The following is an 8123-nucleotide window of genomic DNA, read 5'->3' as shown; positions in this document are numbered from 1 at the left end:
CGTGTCAGACAAGTGTTTCTGCCCCTGTCACGTCCGTGTCAGCTAACTTTCTCTCCACCGTTGATCTTCTTTTGGGGATGAGATAAAGTAACTCCTTGGGGTTTATTTGGTGTTCCGTAGTGCATCGTATTTTGATGTCTTGGCCTGCATGCTTTCCACGTATTTTCTATATACACGTGTCTGATGGTGAGATATATGTATACACAATTTGCCCCTTTTCTTCGGGCTTGAATGTTTAATGGGTGCATTGAAGAAAACAGTCGTTGCATATTCTTCTATCTCTCCTAATAACTTTTCCTAGATACTTGGGACGTCTTTTATTTGTGCATTAACTGCTCATGTAACGGGCACGTTTCCCATTCCTCCATTAATTTCCTTCTCTTTCTTTCGGGTATATTAAGGAGAGAAAGAAAATTAATTTCATTCTTCCTAAACATTCTCTCGATTTTAATTCTTCGTTCTTCAGCCCTTAAATTCTCTGTCAGTCTTCATTCTTCAGCCCTTAAATTCTGTCAGTCTTCATTCTTCCGCCCTTAAATTCTTGTCAGTCTTCATTCTTCAGCCCTTAAATTCTCCCTCCATTAATCACGCTTGCCTCCTCTTTATTTCTGATTTGTTCTTTCTGCTGCTGTTTTTGCTGGTAAGTTTTTCTTTTCTTTGTTTCCATGGTTTTACGCTATGTTGATTTGTAAATTTTCTGCTACTGTTGTTCCTTGTTTGTGATGAAGAACTTCTTTCAATGCTTGTATGCTAGTTTGCCCCTGTTCTTCGTCTTAAATCAAGGAGGCCATTGTTTTCTTGTATTGGAGCTTTTCAGGGAGGATTTTATGGAATTTCGAGCATGTATGCTAATTTTAGGGTTTCTGCGTTATCGTGTGTGATTGCTTTTATGTGGTTTTTTGATCGTTGGTAATGTCCTTGAGTTTGTTTTGACTTGTTTATGATTAATCTTTTCGCAGCCATGTCTGACCGTCCGCGGCTTCCTTATCAGACTCCTGGTTCTGGTCTATCGAGATCTCCTCCGCGTAGAGAGTCTCAAGATGATGTTCGTAGAAGTCGAGTTTCTTCTGGGGCGAAGGCCTCATCTTCTAGGGAAGAGGTTCCTTCGACAAATTCTCTGGGGCTCGAAAAGTCTGATCGCTCGGCGTCTCGTCCTCGTGATGATGTTAGGAGTACGCAGGCACCGACTCGTGCTCGCTTTTGATGTTCCTCCTCTACGTTCTGTAGTGCCCGAGCATCATCTGCCGCCCCCTCCTACAACTTCTTTTAAAGGGAAGAACGAAAGGTGGTGTTCCGAGGGCTGAATCTTCAAAAAATCCTTCTTTGAAGAGAAAGGCTTCCGAGGCGTTCATTGGTTCATCCGGTCCCGCCGAGGAGGATGAGGCTGCCCCATTGATACGCAGCGTTTCGGTCAGTAAGAAAAAAGTAACGTTCAAGCATATTGATCTCGAATTTTCAAGGAAAAGCATGAGCTTCAAGCCTTCGAGTTCGTTTCTATGCCCCTGAGGATGATATTACTTATGAGCTTATCTCAAAGTATGAGTTCGATGAATTTCATTGTTGACCACGGTTGGAGCGTTCGAAGCTGGTCTTATGCTGCCGTTGTACAAGTCAGGTGATTCCTTCTACTATGTGCTTGCTAGTCGTGAAGGCTCTTCCACCAATACTCACAGCCGTTGTATCGCAACTATCGGGGAATTATCTCCGCCCTGAAGGAATGCTATCTGCGGAGTAAGGGGGAGACGACAATGACTTGTTACGTTCCCAATCCCGCGGAGAAGGAATGGTATACTCCTGAGAATTTCAATAACTCCTTCGGTGATTACGTCAATAGTAGGAACCGTAAGCCGTGGAGTGTCAGCCTCGGAATCTCGCTGCTCCTCGGGGCGAAATTCGTTTGTTAAATGAGGTCAGCGATGCCAAGCTGAAGTATGTTCCCGGCACGGAGGGGTCTAGTCAGCGGAAACTTTTCCCGGCCCGCGAGAGGATCAAGCGCGACCATGACTACGAGTGGCACGCTACCGTTATCGAAGTGGTTGGTCCATGGGCGTACGGTTGGATCCCTGGTCCACCGGTTGGCGTCCTACTGAGAGTAGCAAGCCACGTGAATCTCCTCCTGCTCGTTATGGAGATTTCTGTCCCTGGCGTTTAAACTTCGCAGGTATGAATTTTCCTTATGCCCTTGACGTCGTGAGGGAGACGAGGAGGAAGGTTCTGGTGCTATACTTCCACCGAGGAGTGCCTCGACTGCTCAGGTACGCGGATTCTAGCTGCGCTTCTCCTTCTTTAGAAATTCAACTGTTCGGGAAAAATAATTCTTTTTGTGGTGTTGGTTTTCAGGTGTCGAAGAAGAAAAAGATTAAGCCGAAGCAGTCTTCTACCATTGTGATGGGTGAGGCTGAGGCCCATGAAGAAGTTACAAGTCCGGTGAACGAAGAGTTTGCTGAGGATGAGGAGATTACAGATGGGAGGAACGTACTGGTACTACTTCCCCTATTAATGTCGAGAAGAGGTCTGTGTGGGTCATGACGGTGATGAAGGGAGACAACGCCGTGGTAGCTGATGACGGTGTTATTGGTGATATTTCTGTCCCTGTTGGGGATGCCGCGGATGCTATCCCACCCTTTCTCAAGAGTTTTCTTTTGACCGGATGTATTCCACAGGGGAGTTCTTGGATGATGGCCTTGATTTTCCTGAGGACTTCTCTCTACTTTCCCCCAACGATGATTGGGATGTGCTCGGGGGTGCTGGTAACGAAGATGGTGGCGCGGAGGAGCATGGTGCGCCTGTTGGTGCCGACTTTTGTGCTGAAGGGGCCGTGTCAGAAAAGGGGAAGTCGGTGGTTGATTCGCGTGCTGCGGATCTTCCTCATTCGCCGACATCTGAGGGTGAGGACGCCATAATGGATTGGCTCAAGGAAAAGAATCTGCTATTTGTCCCTCATCCCGCCCCTATTGTCGCTGGTGAAAAAGATTCTGATGCGTATACCCGCCGTATGATGGAAATGTCTTCCAAGGCGCGGGTGTCTGAGGCCTGGGGAAGAAATGTGAGTGTTCCCGAAGCTACCCTTGTGTCGGAGCCTCCTACTTCCGTTGCAGATATGATGGCCATAGCCGACGGGTATCAATATGGCTTTCCTCAGCAGCGTGTCTTGGAGGTGAATTTTCGTACATACTTCTACGTGACGATCCAATTCTTCGGTGAAATAATTTTTTCGATGTGTAGATGATGAGGAGCGAACATTGTAACCACGTGTGTATCAGTTCTTCAAAGCGAAATCTCTGAAGCTCGAGGCTAAGCTTCGTCACAGAGAAAAGGAATTATCTGCGGCTGAGGTGGAAATAGAAGAGCTGAAGAAAAGTCTCAAGGAAAGAAAAGCTGGGTGAAGCGGAGGCCGGTCTTCGTTCAGAGCTTGTTGTGTTCGCGCTGAGTTAGAACAAACTCGCGGCCAAGTTTCAGCTTTCACAGGTTTGGTTTTTTCTCTTTTTCCCTCGCAGTGTGTCGTTATTCCTCTATTTCTTAGTTGTTCTGTCTGAGTCTCCCCACCCTATCTCCAGTGGGTGGCGTCCCCGAGCTGATATGGCTTCGAAACGAAAGAGCACGGCAAAGATCTCGTATTAAGGATCTTGTTGAGAAAATTAAGAATGAAGCCAAGAAATGGGATGCTCGGGCTGAGGTATGGCGCGCAAGGCATGTTCAGATGGTCGACATGCAAAATTTGTATAACCATGACCGTGCTTTATTTAATGGTACGCTGCTGTGGACACGTGATAGTCTGCGGGAATCCCGTGAGCGTACTTCCTTGTTGGAGTCTAGGATTCAGCTTCTGGAAGAAGAATTACAGAATGCTCGGTCCGTTCCTCTTCCAGGAGTTAAAGACAGTATGCTATGTCTTGCCAGAGAAAGAGACGATGCCCGTGCCGAAGTCTGTGCTCTCAGCAATGCCCTTTCCGCGTCCCGCGCCGAAGTAGCTCGTCAGGCTGAGTCTGAGAGAAATCTTGAAGTGTGTATGTACCGACTTAGCAAAGGGGTATAAGAGATAAATAAAGAAGTCGACCACCTTCGTCACATGGATTCGATGAAGCAGGTATAATTAGATGCCTGTCAATTTACTCTCACCAACCTTCAACTAGACTATAAGAAATTATCCGCGGAATATGAACATCTTGATGAAGCGCGAGATGCGGTTGTTAATGAGTATGAAGAGGCTTCGGCTTGTGTCTAAGGTATAACCCTATTTCATCGAGTGTGATTGTGTCTTTTTTTTGCTAACTCCTTGGTGTTGTCTTTTTCAGAGCTCGAGGGACAACTCCGCGTTGCGAATGAAAAATTGGAAAAGGCTCGATTTTCCTTAACGCAGCATGAAGAACAGACCAACCATTTTAAGAGTTTGGCGGCAAAACGCGAGGAAGAAGTTGATGCTGCTTCTAGAGAAGTGAATCGTCTATCTTCGTTGTTATCCCAGGCCCAACAGCGGATAGCAGTTATTAAGCACAAGGCTCGGTGTCAATTGGCTGAGGAAACGAACAAAATGCTGGAGAAGATAGAACTTGGCCTAAAGAAGGAGCATGGTCTTGTGAAAAACTATCCGTGTCATCCAGTTCATGCTGCCATGCCTGCCTCCTCGGGACCTTCATCTGGTGGGAGTGTCCCTTCAAGCCTTCCGAACAATCCTGCTGATGGGACGACATTATCTAGATAGAGACCGCAGCATTATTATCCTTCCCTTTTTTGTAATTATGTAACAAGGATATTTTTTGCTAGTATCATGTACAAGGAATATTTTTTGATGTGTATTCTTCCTTGAATTGGCCTTTCATTTTTTGTAATCATCCTTTGTAAGTTAATCCTTCATGAAATGGATCCTTTTGTTGATATACCTGCAATGTTGGTTTGTTTTTATTTTAAGCATTGTGAAAAAAGAAAAGCAAAGCTGTTAAGTGTTTGGGTGCGATACTGAAGGGAGGTACCTTCGTGATCGTCTTGAGACCTGTCACCCCGCTGGCGAATCCTGGGCCAGAGGATTCCCAGACGGTGGGGGCCGAGGCAACGTTCTAGGATATGGGGTTAAAATATTTACACACCCATTCCGTCGACCCGTTGCCTTAAGATTGGTTGGGTATCTCTTTCTGCTGGGTGCATTCCCCCTGGTCTTACACTTATGGACGATGATGGGGGAGCCCTGAGAGATTGTAGATTAACTACTTTCCCCAATATTGTCGATAGATTTCGTTGACTTTGATAATTTGAAGGCTTGTTTGATTGATAGGTTGAGGCCTGCAATTCCTCTACAGAGATAGAAACATGTGGAGCGATCGGGCTCCCTTCTTCTTCTGGTATACTCCAAGCAGATGCAAGTCTGCGTTGATCCTATGGGAAGTATGGTTTGAGCCACTTAGCATTCCAAGGATGCCGGAGGACCTCGCCTTTTAGATTACGAAGGTAGTAGGAACCGCTACCCGCAACATCGTGTATTATAAAAGGTCCTCCCCACGTAGGTGCTAATTTTCCCCATTTCTTTTCTTGCTGATACCGTGGGATTGTTCTCAACACATATTGCCCTTCTACAAAATTCCGAAGCTTTACCTTTTTGTTATACTCCCTTGCTAGTCTTCGTTGATAATTTTCCATCTTTTGTAATGCTGCTTCCCTTCTTTCTTCCAAGTCATCCAATCTTTCTAACATCATATCTGTCGTGAGGTTTTTCTCCCAAGCTTCGGTCTTCGTGGTTGGCATGAGGATTTCCGTAGGGATGACTTCTTCGGCTCCGTATGTTAGAAGAAACGGGGATTCCCCGGTGGCGGATCTGCGCGTTGTCCTGTATGCCCATAACACATTGTGCAGCTGTTCACACCATCTCCCTTTATGCTCGTCTAATTGTTTTTTGAGTATAAGGGCGAGGGTTTTGTTGGTAGCTTCCGCTTGTCCGTTACTTTGAGGGTATATGGGGGTGGACTTGTTCTTTCTTATCTTGAAAGTATCGAAGAGCATGTCTATATTTTTCCTCTGTAATTGCTTACCATTATCAGACACAATTTCAGCGGGTATACCGAATCTGCAAATGATGTTTTGGAATATGAAAGTAAACACATCCACGTCTCTGATCCTGGCCAATGCCTTAGCCTCCACCCATTTGCTGAAGTAGTCTGTGGCTACTATCAAAAATCGTCTTTTCCCTGATCCTTCGATGAAAGGCCCGACGATGTCTACGCCCCATTTTGCAAATGGCCACGGGCTGTCGACGGAGTTCAACATTGTTGCCGGCGCGTGGATCTTTTTGGAGAAGCGCTGACATTCTTCACACCGTCGGGACATCTTCGCGGCATCCTGTATCATTGTCGGCCAGTAATACCCTTGCGTTTTTGCTTTGTCAGCCAGTGATCTCATGCCGCTATGATTCCCCGCGTCACCATAATGGATATCGTTTAGAATTCGATGCCCCTCTTTCCGGGACAAGCAACGTAGTAATGGTCCGAGGAAGGATTTCTTGTACAGGACCCCATCCCGAAGATCATATCTTCCTACTTTGGAGAGTATCTTCCTAGCTTGTTTCTGATCCGTAGGTAAGCTTCCCTTTTCGAGAAAGGCATGGATCATCACTCTCCAATCATCTTCGTTGCTGAAGTCTTCATCTTGATTTGCTCTTGACAGGATATCTTCTTCATCAAAATCGTTATGGATGTCTTCTCCTACCTGGTCTTCGATATTTTCTTCCATTGTATCTTGATTGGTAGCGAAGGAGAATTGAGATGCAATCGAAGGCTCGTATACCCTTGTTATTTTAATAGCTTCGGTGTTTTTATCCCTCAGCATGGATGATATATATGCTAGGGCATCCGCATGCCTGAGGTCCCTTCTGCATAAGTGCCGGAACTTGATGTTTGGGATCTGCGATGCTAATGTTTGGACCAAGGCCATGTAAGCTGAGAGGGTGTCATCGTACACATTATACTCGAGCCCTATTTGCCGTATGACAAGCTGCGAATCACTTGTCAGTCTTACATCGGTTACCCCCATCTCTATTATTATACGGAGGGCATGTACGACAGCTTCGTATTCAACGATGTTGTTGGTATGCTCTTTGAATTATAACCTAAGTTCCTGTATAATCCTTTCTCCGGTTGGAGTGATGATGACGATGCCTATCCCTGCTCCTTCCTTATTTTTGGATCCGTCAACGAAGACTTCCCATTGTTTTTGACTCGCGGGTTCGAGGACATCCATTGGATTCTTGTTTTCTTCCTCGGCTTCTGGTATTCCTTTAATCTCTTCGTCATTGTCAAGGGGGAGGTCTGCTAAGAAATCCGCCAGAACTTGGGACTTCCGAGAATGTTGAATTTAATGAATGATGTTGAATTGGTCCAGATGGGTGTTCCATTTGGATATTATGCCCACTTTTCCCGTGCTTTTGAGGACTGCTTCCAATGGTGCTTTGCATGGGACCCTGACGAGGTGAGTTAGGAAGTAGGTTCTCAGCTTTTGAGTAGCCCATACCAATGCGAGGATGAGATGTTCGATCTAAGTATAGTTCCTTTCCGTAGAATTGAGGGTCTTGCTGACGTAATAGATAGGCTGTCCTATCTTCGTATTGGTTTTGACCAACACCGCGTTGACTGCGTCTTCTGTTGCTGCTATGTATAATGCCAAAACTTCATCAGGATCTGGCTTCTGCAGGATCGGAATTGAAGCTAGGTGTTCTTTGATTTTTTGGAATGCCTCCTCGCATTCGACGGTCCATTCGAACCTGCTCCCTTTTTTGAGAATATTGAAGAAATGTTTGCATTTGTCCGAGGATCGGGCAATAAATCTTCCCAAAGCTGCTATGGATCCATTGAGTTTCTGTACTTCCTTTAAATTCTTCGGGGACGGCATTTCTACTATGGCCTGAATCTTTGTTGGGTCTACCTCGATACCCCTTTTTGTTACCAGATACCCGAGGAATTTCCCCGAGGTGACACCGAAAGTACATTTCTCCGGATTCACTTTCACATGATGTTTCCTCATGGATTCGAAGATATTTCTCAGATCCTGGTGGTGATCTCTACGCAGCTTACTTTTTACGAGCATGTCGTCAACGTAGACTTCTAAGGTTCCTCCAATCCATGGCTTGAAGATAGCGTCGA

The sequence above is a fragment of the Papaver somniferum genome, chromosome 10, assembly GCF_003573695.1.
Source record: "Papaver somniferum cultivar HN1 chromosome 10, ASM357369v1, whole genome shotgun sequence".
Classification (NCBI taxonomy): Eukaryota; Viridiplantae; Streptophyta; class Magnoliopsida; order Ranunculales; family Papaveraceae; genus Papaver; species Papaver somniferum.
This window is presented reverse-complemented; position numbering follows the sequence as displayed.